The sequence below is a fragment of the Lissotriton helveticus genome, chromosome 10 (genome assembly GCF_964261635.1).
Source record: "Lissotriton helveticus chromosome 10, aLisHel1.1, whole genome shotgun sequence".
Taxonomy (NCBI): domain Eukaryota; kingdom Metazoa; phylum Chordata; class Amphibia; order Caudata; family Salamandridae; genus Lissotriton; species Lissotriton helveticus.
The window spans coordinates 69,960,105-69,976,131 of NC_136071.1; the positions used below are offsets into that span (position 1 = coordinate 69,960,105).

Here is a 16,027-nt window from a genome sequence, read left to right on the forward strand (position 1 = left end):
ATTCGTGAAGCGAGGGTTGAGAAAAAAGGTGGTCCCAAAAGGTGTTTTCCCCATGCAATTTTCCATAGGTACCGTTCATCGTGGCTGCAGCCCGAACGGCTGAACAGAATTACACCAAATTTGGCAAAGTTGTAATCCTTGGTTCAGACTTGTGCCTTTTGCTTATATGGTGTAAATCTGTTCAGTAGTTCCTGAGAAAATTACAATTAAAAGCACATATATATCTATGGCCTCGGTGGATTCACGCATCTTGTGCGGATTATAAGTGCACCGTCCCGATCGCGCGCAGAATGCTGATTGGCTGTGAAATGATTGTCAACATTCTAAACCAGGAAGTGTTGGCTGCCATTTTGTGCCTCCGTAGAAGCGAGGATCTAGAAATTAGTGGGAAAAGTGTTTAAAACGTATAAAGGGGGCAGGTAAGAAATATTTTGACCCACTAGACCTGCTTAGGGGGTCCCAAAAAAGATTTTTTTTATTTGAAAAAAACAGAGAAATGTGCGCTGGGTGCATGGATCTAAAGTAAAAAAATTCAAATGAAGCGCGGGCTCCTGTGCCTCTTCAAAAATTAGCTATGTGGGAAGGAGAAATCCCGGGGTCTAAAATATTGCGTCTGAAGCGGGGGCCGAGAAAAAAGGGGGATCCAAAATGTGTTTTCCCCAAGCAAATTCCCATAGGAATCGTTCATTACGGCTACAGCCCGAACAGCTGAACTGAATTACACGAAATTTGGCAAAGTGGTAGTCCTTGCTTCAGACTTGTGCCTTTTGCTTAAATGGTGTAAATCTGTTCAGTAGTTCCGGAGAAAATTACAATTAAAAATACATGTATATCTATGACCTCGGTGGATCCGCGCATCTTCCGTGCACTCTAAGCGCACCGTTCCAATCACGTGCTAAATGCTAATTGATTGTCAAGTGGTTGTTAATATTTGAAACCAGGAATTGTTGGCAGCCATTTTGTGTACATATACTAGGAGTCAAGAGGGAAATACAGGACTAGGTCGCCCTCCACTCAGTCAATCAATAATCACAAAAAGACCTAGTCCTAAGGGCAATTTGTCTTATGGATCTGTGAACATCTATGGATTGCCAAAAGATCATTCCAACCACACCTCTAAATCTAGAGCTTATTACCATGTTCCAGTCTATTGCCAAGATAAAAGATAGCCATTCTCTGATAAACATGTAACCGGACAGCACAGGACATACATCCACTAGAAGGACAACATTTGAAAAAATTTGTGAATAGCTAGATGACACCTCACGGGCGCACCACCAATGGGACCCCTGGTTGGTACTCACCAGGATGGCCCTGTTCTCATCATCAGTGTCACCTAGCTTAACGTAAACGTGTCCGAAACCCAAAGGAAAAAAGACAGTGAATGGTGCAGTGTACGCAAAACTTATATGTGACAAGGACTGACAACGTTCAACATATAACACAAATACTACTGTGCAAACAAGATACAGAAACCTTTTACTCGCATTCTCTTGTTGCAAACAGTAAACACATATACATAAAAAGGAGAGCTGCGAATACTACCTATCGATTCGCACTCTGCTCACAGCCGACATGTTTCATTGCCTTGGTCTTTATCAGGCAATTTCTTCAGGGCAAACAGTATTGAGCTGCCACTGCCAGAGGTACTGTGCTTTGCGTGCTAGTTGGCCAATTTTTCTTTCATACCGTTCATGAAAACCACTTTCTAAAATCAAGTTCCAACTCCCAATGGGTGAGTATGGTCTTGTCTCCCTTCAATACTTTTATCAGTGGAGAGTACTCGATCGGCGTCTTCTCGTTCCGGTGCCGAGAAGACGCCGATCGAGTACTCTCCACTGATAAAAGTATTGAAGGGAGACAAGACCATACTCACCCATTGGGAGTTGGAACTTGATTTTAGAAAGTGGTTTTCGTGAACGGTATGAAAGAAAAATTGGCCAACTAGCACGCAAAGCACAGTACCTCTGGCAGTGGCAGCTCAATACTGTTTGCCCTGAAGAAATTGCCTGATAAAGACCAAGGCAATGAAACATGTCGGCTGTGAGCAGAGTGCGAATCGATAGGTAGTATTCGCAGCTCTCCTTTTTATGTATATGTGTTTACTGTTTGCAACAAGAGAATGCGAGTAAAAGGTTTCTGTATCTTGTTTGCACAGTAGTATTTGTGTTATATGTTGAACGTTGTCAGTCCTTGTCACATATAAGTTTTGCGTACACTGCACCATTCACTGTCTTTTTTCCTTTGGGTTTCGGACACGTTTACGTTAAGCTAGGTGACACCGATGATGAGAACAGGGCCATCCTGGTGAGTACCAACCAGGGGTCCCATTGGTGGTGCGCCCGTGAGGTGTCATCTAGCTATTCACACATTTTTTCAAATGTTGTCCTTCTAGTGGATGTATGTCCTGTGCTGTCCGGTTACATGTTTATCAGAGAAGGGCTATCTTTTATCTTGGCAATAGACTGGAACATGGTAATAATCTCTAGATTTAGAGGTGTGGTTGGAATGATCTTTTGGCAATCCATAGATGTTCACAGATCCATAAGACAAATTGCCCTTAGGACTAGGTCTTTTTGTGATTATTGGCAGCCATTTTGTGCCTCGGTTGAAGCAAGGATCTAGAAAATAGTGGGAAAGTGTTCAACACGTATAAATGAGGCATGTAAGAAAGATTTTGATTATCTAGACCTGCTTAGGGGGACCCACAAGGACCCCTAGGGGCCCCAAAAAATGTTTTGGGGGTGGGAAAAAATGGAGAAATGTGCATTGCGTGCATGGATCCGCCGTAATAAAAATAAAAACAAAGCGGGGGCTCCTGTGTTTGTTTAAAATTTGTTACTTGGGAGGGCCAAATCTATATTACATTTGATGGGGGTCCAGAGGGGCCCTGTAGCCCGGGGACTGCCATTCCTCGATGCTGCAAAATAAATGGGTGAGGGAGCTCAAAGATCTGTCTACGCCCCGGGGATTACCACCCTCCGGGGCTTTTTATGTTTTGGGAGGGGGGCCGCGTGGTTTCCATTCTGGAGCAGTTGAAAGCCTTATTGAACACCACCCCCCAGGAGCAGCTCCTGCTGTGTCTTGCGGTGTTTACCCCCGGAACACTGCTGTTTGCTATAGCAGTACAAAAGGGGGTGGTGATGGACGGAGCATCTGAACCAATCAAACACTCACAGCCAGTCAAAAGATCTGGGTTTAATCCATCACCGTTCTTTAGCCCACTCTGCCACCCCAGTTCAGACATGGCTATATGCAAATCAGTCTGACCCTGTGCCTCATGGGAAGAGTCCAGCCTGAACTGCTAAGCCATGCCTTCCCTGGACCGGAAACAAGCTTCCGAGGACTGGTTTCTGGCATTCCAGCCGTCTTCAGTCCGGCTTGCTTGAATCCAGTGGCAAAGTGAGCAAGGGACTCACGTCTGAGCATACCCTGCCACACTTATGGCGGCCAAATGCGGTACAAAAGGGGGTTGTGATGGACGGAGCATCTGAACCAATCAAACACTCACACCCAGTCAAAAGATCTGGGTTTAATCCATCACCGTTCTTTAGCCCACTCTGCCACCCCAGTTCAGACATGACTATATGCAAATCAGTCTGACCCTGTGCCTCATGGGAACAGTCCAGTCCGAACTGCCAAGCCATGCCTTCACTGGACCGGAAACCAGCTTCCGAGGACCGGTTTCTGGCATTACAGCCGTCTTCAACCCGGCTTGCTTGAATCCAGTGGCAAAGTGAGCAAGGGACTCACGTCTGAGCATACCCTGCCACACTTATGGCGGCCAAAAGCGGTACAAAAGGGGGTGGTGATGGACGGAGCATCTGAACCAATCAAACACTCACACCCAGTCAAAAGACCTGGGTTTAATCCATCACCGTTCTTTAGCCCACTCTGCCACCCCAGTTCAGACATGGCTGTATGCAAATCAGTCTGACCCTGTGCCTCATGGGAACAGTCCAGCCCGAACTGCCAAGCCATGCCTTCCCTGGACCAGAAACAAGCGTCCGAGGACCGGTTTCTGGCATTACAGCCGTCTTCAGCCCGGCTTGCTTGAATTCAGTGGCAAAGTGACTTTTGCGTTACTTTTCCAATGTTAAAAGTGACGCAAAAGTGGCGCGAGGGGCTTGTAAATCTGCCCCTCAGACTGTTGCAACCTATCCATTCACACTGCCCAGAGGTAATTGTACATTCCTATGCAGTCAAGCTGCTGCACACTGCCCACTCTTTCCACCCACAGGTGACTTGTATTGCTTCGGGTACAAGCTTCTTTGCTCACCTTGTGCCATTGGCGTGATTCAAAGAGGGTGCATCACGTGTCGAAGCAGCCTTTGTTACGATGGCCACGGATCATCGCAGAATCCTCAAACTTTGAGCTTTGGAGGTGGGGGAGGTGGGGGATGCCAATTTGTGAAACACAACCTGTAAGATAAAAAAGGAAGTTAACATTGTGCATCATTTCTTTATCAAAGGAGAGAGGAAGTGAGCGAGTGACTGAAAAGAATATTCGCAGCCAACCTTTCTGTCACTGGTGTGTTTCCCATCACTTGCCAGGACATAATGCACCCTGAAGCTCTATATCTATAAGATAGTAAAAGAAAGATGTTATGATTGGTGATTGTTACTATCTTAATGTGGAGTAGAATTACATCACCCTTTCACACACCTTCCCTCCCGCATTTATAAAACAACTATTTGTACAGTTCCAACTTGTTTAATAGGCTTCAATTTTTGTAAAATTAGTATAGTAGTAATGTTTTTTATCCGGTTGTGAAACCAAGTGGTGCGCAGTGATACACGTGGTTTCGATCATCACAGGCGATGGATATTTGACCGATTATAAAAATTTTCCTGCTAGTGAAAAAAAATACAAATGCAGTAAGATATGGTATCCGGCCATCACAGCTCTTGCGATGGGAGCAACTCTAAAATGGCGTAGCACACATGCGCCCCGTCTTTTTTATTGGTAGGATCACGTGTGTAGTGATGTATGTGCTGGATGGGTGGGGTGTGGATGTATACCAGCCATGAGGGAGTGTGTGTGTGCCGTTCTGACAACTAGAACTGGAAGTAAGAAATCACTACTATGGAAATCTGGGCCATGTATGTACCGTTGTTGTGTTTTCCTGGAAGCGTAAGCTGAGTGGGCTGGATTGACGTATGCCAGTGCTGCGCGAGGCTGTGAACGAAGACTCCGGAGCTATGGACGTGGTTCCATCATGAGCTATATGAAAAATCAACTGATTCGGGTGTTCGTGTTGTAGTTCTGCTGTCACCCAGGTCTTACACGCAAATGTGTCACAATATGGCTAACATGGAAGGTACGGTGAATCATTGACCTTATATTCATCCATAGTTGCGCACATAAAAGATGGTGGACATGACGCATTTCTGCGAATACGAATGTTTGTTTTACATTCAGTTGAGTGTTGTAGTTGTAGTAATACAGGGCTGTGAAAGGTTTGGGTTGCAGTTTTTGCCAAATGAAGGACAGATAATATAAATACGTATGTGGTCATTCAGGTATACTATCGAACCTGTTGCTGGAAATCATTGTTCGAGGCTCGGAGCCACGTCTACATTCTGTTATTGTAGACATGATGACAAATGTATGTGAAATGCACAGTTTTTTCCAAATTTTCTTGGAGGGGACAGCCCCCTGAAGCTCACTTTGTAGTGGTCAGGCTCACTCGCGCCACTTGGTGCACACAGTGGAGGGAATGTTGTGACAACATTTGCCAGGGCTGCCTTGGGTTTGGAGTATGGCCCTGACGGAAGCAGGAGCCTCATACCGCAAAATAAAAGCAAACATTGAAAAGTTAGTCGCCGAGGTGCAGCACCAATCTTCCCATTAAAATCTTTACGTTTTTGCCAATTATTTCAATATAAAATAATTAGAGTATTTGTTTGGGATGCACTTGTTTGTTAATGATTCGAAATTTAAATAGTACAAATTGCTTGGGTGTCCCCGGCTTCCAGTAGTGACTTACTGGGGGTCCTCAGGAGTCAAAGGTTTGGGAACCACTGCTCTACAAGGTAAAACCATTAATGGCAAACATTCTCTCTCTTTCTGCACACAAATAAACGTAAGTACCAAATCACATTTCCTCCTCCATTATTTCGAATTGTGAAACACATTTTTATTAGTACGACATGTTAACCCTTTCTAACTGTCTTCAAATAGTGCCCAAACTGGTCCTGTAATTTTCTGGAGTCGTGGCTCGACAGCGGTACCACAGTAAAGCGTTGTGATGGAACCGCAAACCCTTATGAGAGTTTAAAAACCTATTTCTAATAATACTAGTATTTGGTTTTAACAACACACTACTTCAACACATACTACTGACTTAGAACAACTGTATTTAGTAACATCTCACTTAAATTTACGTTTCCATTTCACATTTTAAATCCACAGTTAAGTTTCAACCTTTCCCCCATTGTGCTTAATCCCAGTTTCCATAGTAACAGTTACTGCAACATTCAACTGTACTGGCAGGTCACAAGTTCATCATATAGCAGGTGTGGTTGACTTTTTCAAAAATATTACCTTATCCTATCTACTGTACCATTCAAAAAAAAATGTAATAACCAATCAAAAGCATGATTACTTAGCAAAGTAGCATGCATCCTATTTTTGAGTGCACAATGTTGATGTACAGCCAATCACTTATTTGCTTTTTCAAAAACAGCATCTTCTCCACAATTTTAGATATCTGTGATTCTACAAACTGGCTACCTCAGCTACAGACATCTTTTCATTCCTTTCAGACATCCCTTCAAGAGGCTTACAGTGTGGATTGTAGGGCACAGCTATGTTTTCTGGTGCAAAAGGTATGCTGAACACAGAGGTATTGCCAAAACCCTAGGTTTGCAAAATGTGGATATTAACCCCTTTAGTGCTGCCGTCAGCCGTTGGACGTTGCGAGCACTACCTCCGTAGTGCTGCGCACATTCAACGGCCAATGCGGCACCACCCGTTTCTTAGAACGTTCAGCACTGGCGCTGAACGTTCGACGCATGAAACGGGTTAAATGGATTGCACAGAGAGGATTAAAGTGGCACCAATTGTTGCCTTTGGTTAAAAAACTTTTTGCATCTCTAACCCCCTGACCTCATGATTGTGCACTGTGGTGACAATGACCTAGGCACATTGACTGGGGTAGGTCTGGAAATGCTAATGAAGGATACCTTTTCACAATTGATGTTGCTTTTGCCTCAAACTGTCTTTGTATACTCTAATATATGCCAAAGACAGAAATGGATGTGGTCAAATCAATTCAGTCCAAAGTTTGAGAAAGCTAGGAAGATTGTCAATAAAGCTGTTTCTGCGTACCTCAGAGACCATAGGATTGTCTCCATCTATAATATTAATCTACGTTTTGATATGGTTGACATCTACAGAAGTGATGGAGTTTTTCTCAACAACCTTAAGCTGTGCATCCGCACATACATGTAGCTCCAACAAAGTCATAATGAAAACAAGGGCTCTTTTTAGAGCCACTGTATAATCCAACAAGGAATTAAAGAAAAGTAAAAAAAACATACATACTCTTTTTATATTTTTGGGGGAGTCGCGAACCTGTTGCAGATTCGCAAAACAAAGGCACAAATTCAGTGTACTACAACACAATACACTCTTCAACTTTAACGTTTAATTTATCATTTTTTATACTATTAATAACATTATCAAATTTAATGTGATAATAACTTCAATCTCACTAACTTTACAAAAAAAGTCACAAATGCAACACTACCTTCTTAATTATATACTATTAAAATATTTATTTGAGGTGGATCTTCGAATCCACTGCAACGTTACACGGGGGGCCGCACTGAGAGCCGCAATGGTGTCACAACTCCAAACACAAGAAAAAAAAATGCATCCAGTCCCATTACTCAATGTTGGCCTCGGTGCACCCCATCCATTGGGGCATGCCCTCACTTTGGGAACTGTGGGGTGCCCCAATGCCCCGTGGTCTCTGCCAGCTCCATGCCTCCTGCGGGAGCCGGCACTGCTTTTGGGCACAGGGAGCTACTAACATACAGCTACCTTTCCCCAAAATAAATTCTGCTTTGCTTCATGGAAGCAAGAGCAGTTTTCCTGCGCTTGCTTCCATGAAGCAAAGCAAAAGCTTGTAATGACAGGGTGGGTGCAAACTGCAATGTCCCGGGGGTGGGCATCCCGGGACATTGCTGGAATCAGCCCTTGGGGGTGGCAGTCCCCAGGGCCATGGAGGGCTCATAGAGGGGGCCACGTGGCCCCCTCCCAACTTTGGGGAGGTGGTGGTCCCCACAGTGAGGGAGTCCACAACTGTGCCACGCACTTAACTGATGTATGCCCCAGGGAGGTGGTGGTAGCTGGGGCAGTGTGGGGGAGCTTGAGCTCCCCACATTTAATTTTTTAATAGTAGCCCTGGGATGGTGGTGGTGGTTCCAGGGGCTTGGGGGCTCACAAGGCCCCCATGCCCATTATTTAAAAGGCCCCCGGGAGGTAGAGGTCCCCGGGGCAGTGTGGGCAGACAGGAGCCACCCCATGTTATCTTTTTCTACAAAAAGCCCCTCTTCATTCACAAAGTTCTGGGGAGGGGGTGGACCCCAAATAATAATCAACCATTGCCCCCGGAGGCTTAAAAGAAATGAAGCAGGAGACTGCATTTTTTTTTACATTTTCAGGATGATTCGCAGACCCTACGCGAATTCTGCAGATATTATTTTTTGGGACCCCTAAAGCAGGCCTAGGGGGTCAGGGTGTTTCTACCCTGCCCCCTTTTCTTAATTTTTTACCATTTTTCTTGAACCGAGTCACAAGATGGCTGCCAACACTTCCTGGTTTGAAGTGTTGGCAGGCCATCTGAGTCAAGCTCGTGATCAGGAGGGTTCGTGGATCCCCCGCTGTCACCTGATACTAATATTTATGCCATTTAAAGCAAAGAGTGCACGCTGGACCAAGAGCTACCTCTCTACCGAATTTGGTGTAATTCTGTTCAGCAGTTTGGGCTGTAGCTGTGGCAAAATATTCCTATGGAAATTAACATGGAGAAAACGCGTTTTGGGCCCCCATTTTTTTTCTAAGTATGCCTTCTCTGACAGCGAAATCAACCCATTGTCGATTTTTGCCGGGAAAACCCCATACGACTAGGCAGAAATGAACTGTAGTCCTATCTTTAATGTGATCAAGAATAATTTTACCAAAACATTCTCCCCACAATTCCGGAGAGTAACAAAGTAGTAATTTACTGAATTGTCTCTCCCTCTTTAACATTTGAGCACTCTAGGACCTCTGTGCAATGCTGAATCTGCCCCTAAAAAAACATAAAATATGTTCACCCATATAGTGATATTGTTCACAATGACTTCATTAATCATGTAATCAGGACCACTGACCTGGTCCCTTCAAATGTACTACGCAGAAATTAAGGAGAGCTACGGAAATGTGTCAAATCTTCAGTAGAGGCTTGACAGATTTTATTAACCCCATCTTTACCAAAGCCTTTCACTACCATAGACTAGAACTCATTATCAATCTCCACTATTACCAAGTGCATTACAAAGCATCTTTCCTTACATGTTAATGGTTTTTTGTTCAAGATACATTTCTTGTAGCCAGATTTAGCCTTTGAAGTCCTTTTCAATTTCTGGGGCCCAAAGGGATTGCGTCTATCCTTGACCATTAGATGCTTCAGAACCTGTTTGACCTTTTTATAATCATGGTGAAAACATCAGAAATATTAATATCTTTGAGAAAAATGTTATTCATTACAGATGGAAGTACTCTCATTTTATTAAGGGGAGTATGTGTTGACAAATCCCACAAGACCATAATGGCATCACTAGATACCTCATAATTACTTAGTGTCCCCTCTGTTTCTATGAAGGGTGGTAGTGGTAAATCTTATGCATTTGCATGCATAATCTATAAGGTGAACATGTGGTAGTCCATGTTTTGTGGTTTTGCACAATATGCATATTGAGGAAGTTAGGGCATGGTAGTTCAGTTCATGAGGTTGGTGCAATTTCAAGATGTATGGTCCTCTGTTGCATCGATGCTAAATTTGTCTGTGCACTTTCATCCTTATGGTGTTTGTAGGTGAAATATGTTTTCGAGAACATCATGATTTGGTGATTTTCTATAGCATCTTGCTTCTAGTCTGCCAATGTCCTACTTGTTTCTGTTACTAGGGCCACAATGTCTCAAAGGGTTGTATTCCTGCATCTATGGTCAAGTGATCCTGCTGGTTGGTGGGCCACAATTGTTTTTTTATATATTTGCAGGTGCTCTCCTGTTCAGGTGAGGTGCCATTAGTTCATGTTGTGCCAAAACACAAGACCTGTTCTATGGAGCAGTGCCCTGTATTTTACTATTCTTCTGATTCAGTTTACCTGTTACTAAGCCAGGAACAGCAATGAAATAGCCCTATCTCAGTCGCATCCATGTTCTCAGTGTTTGGTTTTTTCAATGAATTATGCTGAATAGTTGTATCAAGGGCATCAAAAAACAAAGTGATAGATGGATGCTTGAATCCTTCCCAGCCACCAGCGGTCGTACCCCAATCCATAATTTTTGGCCCACCATGCCACCTCATTTTGGACCCAACGATATGCAAATCAGCCTTGACCCTGCTCTAATAGGAACAGTCCATCCCGAACTGCCAGGCCAGGTTCTCCTTAAACCAGAGCACAAGCAACCCAGGACCTGTTTCACTCTTATGTATGGGCTCATCAGCCAGATATAACTTGATTCCAGTGGCACAGTGAGCACAGGACACATGTCTAGGCATATCTGTTACTTTTAGGGCATCAAAATAGAAAGTGATGGATGGAATGCCTGAATTATTTTCAGCTACGGATGATTGCTCAGGCCCACCCCAATCCATTGTATGCCACCCATCATGCCACCTCAGTTTGTATCCAGCCATATACACATCAGCCTTGATCCTGCTCCAATCAGAACAGCTAGTCCAGGTCAGGCCCTCCCTGAACTGGAACACAAGCAACTCAGGACTTGTTTTGCCTTTTTTATGGGTGCCTCAGCCAGGTATAGCTTGATTCCAGTGGCACAATGAGCACACTGCACACTGTGTCACTGGAACCAGGCTGTACCTGGCTGATGAGCCCATAACTAGCCTAAAACTGGTCCTGGGTTGCTTGTGTTCCGGTTCAGTGAGGATGTGTTTGGTATTTTAGGCTGGACTGTTCCTAGGAAGTTCAAGGTTATAGGCATAGACTAAGCGCACTGACAAAACTCGGGAGTTCTTTAGAGAATAGGCACTAACTAAACAACTACCAGCAATGAGTCAAAGGGGGTGAAGGGGAAGTGAAGATAAAATGGGAACTTACAACTCATGAGGAATGGTTTTGTAAACCAGCATGTACACAAGGCACTGCTCCAGCAAAGTTGTGATCAATTGAAGTTTGCAGTGATGAGCCTGTGCATCACAGAAATGACTCACAAGTATCGCAAGATGCCGTTTTCACAGGTTGCAGGTTACCAATGCAGGACTCAGCTGCCATCTTGGAAAATCTTTTCTTCCATAGATCTTATCCTTAGTCTTGGTACATCATGTTAAATCTTCCAGTTATAAACTTTCTTCTGGCCCAGGGTACTATCTATAGAGAAAACAACAGCTACATTATCTATTTTCCTAACAACACCACCCTCACATGAATGCTCAGTGGGTTGTGTGGGACTGCCTTTAAACTGAACATCCGTTCTCAGTGATGGTGCCGTGAACGAAGTACTTGCAGCTGTGGTTAGGATCCCAAACCCTGCATATTTGCAACACTGTGACCTGAGAGGAGCTCTGAAGGACTGGACCTGCCCCCTCTTGTACCAAGGACAAAGAATTGGCTCCAGTGGTCAGAATGCTGACCTTGAGTGTAAACTACAAAACCAAAATAAGCTGCAAGAGGCCTTTTTCCAGAAGTGCCAATAACAACTGGACCTGACCTGGAAACTGCTGGTGGCCTCGGATGGAGTGAGTCTTGATCCCCAAATGTTGTCTTGAGGTCCTGGGACCTTTAGCTGTATCTAACTGGACTTCTTTCACCACTGAAAATATGGGATTTAGAAATTCTTTGGACTTCCAGACCTCCAGGAGACTGGAAGACAGCTCCACTTTCAATCTGCCAGAGGTGCAACCTCACTGGGCTTAAGAAACAAGTTTCTTCTGCTCAGAGATTCTCTGCAGCAGCAAACCCAATTTAGCAGGCCCTTATCAAGGAGGTATCCAGCCTTGTGGTACTCAATGTCGGATACAACATGCCGCCTTGCCCTGCTGGAGGGTTCTAAGCGCCAAAGAAGAGCCTACTTCCAGAGGTAAAAATCTTGACGTGCAAAGTTGCCTAAAGTATCTGGCCGGAAAGCAAATGACACACAAATGATGGACGGAATGCAGAACAAATCAAAACATTCACCCCCAGTCAAGAGATCTGGCATAAATCCATCATTATTTTGCTTACCATGCCACCCCAGTTTAGTAAAGTATCTGGCCAGCAAGAGGACTTCCCTGGGAGCACATTTTTTACTAAACCCTCTATGAACTTTACTTCCTCGTTGAATACCTATACAAATGTGATACAGCCTGCTGGCTTGCCACAATTAAGGATTTTGACTTTCATTTTTGAGACCACGCCCCAAGGTGACACCGCCACGTGGACTGAACATGGTTGGAATATGTGATTCACATTCTGTTGCAGTCGGCCTCAAATTATACCTAGGTCCCCCCATTAACTACCATTGACATTTAGCACTTTTTGGCACTATTATCGCTTAACTATATAAAAATTAATTTCTCCAGTTCCGCATATATGTCATATTTACTCCTCCGGAGTCAAAATATTTATTAAATCTTGCTTTATTTTTCTAATCCACTTTAGATTTTTTATTGCTTGGTGTTTTAACTTTGTTACTTTTTGTTACTGCATAAATACTTTACACATTGATGTAAGTTAAGCCTGTCTGCTGTGAGCCTTATCTATCAGGGGGTTAATTATGTAACTTTGAGGCTTCTCCCTGACTGGAGTTGTGATTGTTCCTTGGGGTGGGCAGTCACAGACTCAAGATTAGAATCCAATTTCTTACAGTTTTTAATACCACAAAAGCCCAAGATGCTATTTGGGAAAGAGTTTCCTGCTTTACATAACTGAGTTTAATAATTGACCATTGGCTGGAAACAACAGAAGGAAAAATCAGTATGTACTCCGAGAAAGTGCATGAGGGTAGTAGTGATATGCAATAGCAAAATAGAAGCGATTTGCTGTAAGCAATAAAGTACGTGAAAAATTCAGAGAGTTGTAGCAATAACGTATGGAGTAGAAATATGGGGATATATTAACACCTTCCATAATCATAAATGTCAAGCAACTTGCTACTAAACTGCATGTGTCCTCCAGTAGCCATCAAAGAATCCAATGTAAGTGAGTTGAGAGAGGCCTTCACAGTTGTTTTTAAGATACCAAGATGTAAGAGAAATCTGATTTGAAGGTCACTCCATTTGCTGCACTAATCTTGTGTTATAATCTGATTTGTATGTCTGTTTTGTCAATTCAGTCCCATGTGTTCTACAGCCATCTTTTACTAGTTTTGGGTGCTACATACCTGAACCCCAATGTGCGTGCAATATTATTAGAAAGGTCTTACCTGTAATCAAGTAGTCCTTATTGTAATTATTCGGACTGACGAAATATTCACAGTGGTATAATGTTGCGGTGTAGATACATTTCAGGTGCTGGATCTCAGAGCCCCCTTTGAACACCTACAGAGGTTGTTGAAAAAGATTCAGCATTTCAGTACTTTCCCATATCTGTCAGCATTATTGTGAACTTTCTTCTGATGCTTTTCCTCCCCTTCACCTCAGCCACAAAGAGGAGTCTATTACAGCAAGATGATGGTAGAGTTTTCTCAAATGCAAATGAATGGTTAGAACATAGCCAAACAGAACACAGGCAAACGTAACCTACTGATCAGTCTTTTTTCTCTGTTCATCAACCTTACAATTGAAGCCATCTTATTCTATCATTGTCTTCAGTTCTGATGTTTTAAAAGTTGCCATTAGATATTATGGCACAAATCACAAACGTTATTTATTTATTTTTATGTTTGAATATGGTATACAATTTGCAAAACAAATATTAGACAAACTGAGTCACGCGCACAGCGACCCAAGATGGCTGCCTGATGATGGAGCTCCGCACCACGCCGGACTTCGCGCTTTCTTTTGGAGCGGTTCCGGCACCCTTCTTCTCATTATTCTGCCATATTCCTAAATCGGAATTTTTGCTCTTTAGGAAGGTACTTTCTTTTTCCTTTATTTTCATGGAGAAAGAATAAATTCTGCAGGTGACTCTTGTTTGCTGCCTAGCGCCTGCCATTTTGTTTCTCTTCCTGACGTTTTTTCTTCAAGTTTCCTCACATCGCGACCTGCAACTCAATTTCTTTTACATTTCCTGCATATTATACGCATGTTCTTTGAATGATTATTATTCAACATTGGAGGTCCCCACTTTTTGTTGAATATGCTGGTTTTTTGTGAGGTAATTTTGCTGATTCTCGTATATGATGCCAGTACTTTCCTGTGCTTTTCATACCACACTTCATGGGTAGGAGCAAATACTTACTTCATCACAACAAAAGACTGAAGTCGAACGCTCCTGCTAATTGTGGTTCCAACGACAATACCCCTAACAAATGCTCATACCTATCTGCGATATTGTAACACAGGGTTCTGTCCTACTAGCGTAATGAACCTCACACTCATGGCATCTAAAGCACAGTTACTTTCGACTACCGGCAAGAGACTTTAACAAGATCCTCACTCTCCTCCTAAGTCTGTCTCTCCAGTTTCCTTGAACATTGTTTTGGAGGAGATACGTGCCCTCCGACCCTTTATTGAGGAAACCAACTCTTGCCTACAAACCTTGGACAATAAATGGTCATCTATGGAGTCCCACCTCACTGTGGTGGAACAACACCTTAACGAGGTACAGGATTCATCGGCTAGAATTTCCTCTTTGGAGAAGAAAGTCTTACAACTGAAAAGAGCGACTGAAAACTTGGAAAATAGAAATCATCGTAATAATTTACGCATTGATGGTCTTCCCGAGGGACTCAAAGGTGACGACCCTGTTGCGTACTTTACTTCTTTCTTGCCACAGTTTTTGGGTCTCTCTCCCGCACAGGGTTTTGTCCTACTAGCGTAATGAACCTCACACTCATGGCATCTAAAGCACAGTTACTTTCGACTACCGGCAAGAGACTTTAACAAGATCCTCACTCTCCTCCTAAGTCTGTCTCTCCAGTTTCCTTGAACATTGTTTTGGAGGAGATACGTGCCCTCCGACCCTTTATTGAGGAAACCAACTCTTGCCTACAAACCTTGGACAATAAATGGTCATCTATGGAGTCCCACCTCACTGTGGTGGAACAACACCTTAACGAGGTACAGGATTCATCGGCTAGAATTTCCTCTTTGGAGAAGAAAGTCTTACAACTGAAAAGAGCGACTGAAAACTTGGAAAATAGAAATCATCGTAATAATTTACGCATTGATGGTCTTCCCGAGGGACTCAAAGGTGACGACCCTGTTGCGTACTTTACTTCTTTCTTGCCACAGTTTTTGGGTCTCTCTCCCGCAACCAAACTGAATCTACAATGAGCACATAGACTTGTCTGTCGTCCCCAGCTGCTCCATCTAAACCCCGTGGAATAATTATTTTATTCCTACAATTCACTGACCTTCTGCTGGTACTGAATGCCGCTAAAAACAAAAAGCAGATATCCTGGCATGGTACAAAAGTGTTTATCTCCCAGGATGTTTCTTCGATGACTGCCAAACAATGAAAAGATTTTCTGGATCTTCGTCCACCTCTTCGCTCCTTGGGTGCAAGATATGGTTTGTTCCATCCTTGCCTCTTCAAGGTCACCTTCCTCAACAAGACTTCCACCTTTGAGGATCCAGCTGACCTCAGAAGATCTATTCATTCTCACTCTACTGCTTCAATGGAGACCGCTTCTCCTCCTTCTTGATCT

General features: G+C 43.5%; 1 pseudogene across 1 annotated transcript in view; it reads right to left on the reverse strand.

Annotated features, from left to right (window-relative positions):
- The window catches only part of LOC144783940 (metalloproteinase inhibitor 1-like), a 231,489-nt pseudogene that overhangs the window by 167,054 nt on the left and 48,408 nt on the right, over positions 1-16,027 (reverse strand). The window contains exon 3 of the transcript XR_013601609.1: positions 13,640-13,754. The product of XR_013601609.1 is annotated as a metalloproteinase inhibitor 1-like (transcript). The remainder of the gene's footprint in view (positions 1-13,639; positions 13,755-16,027) is intronic.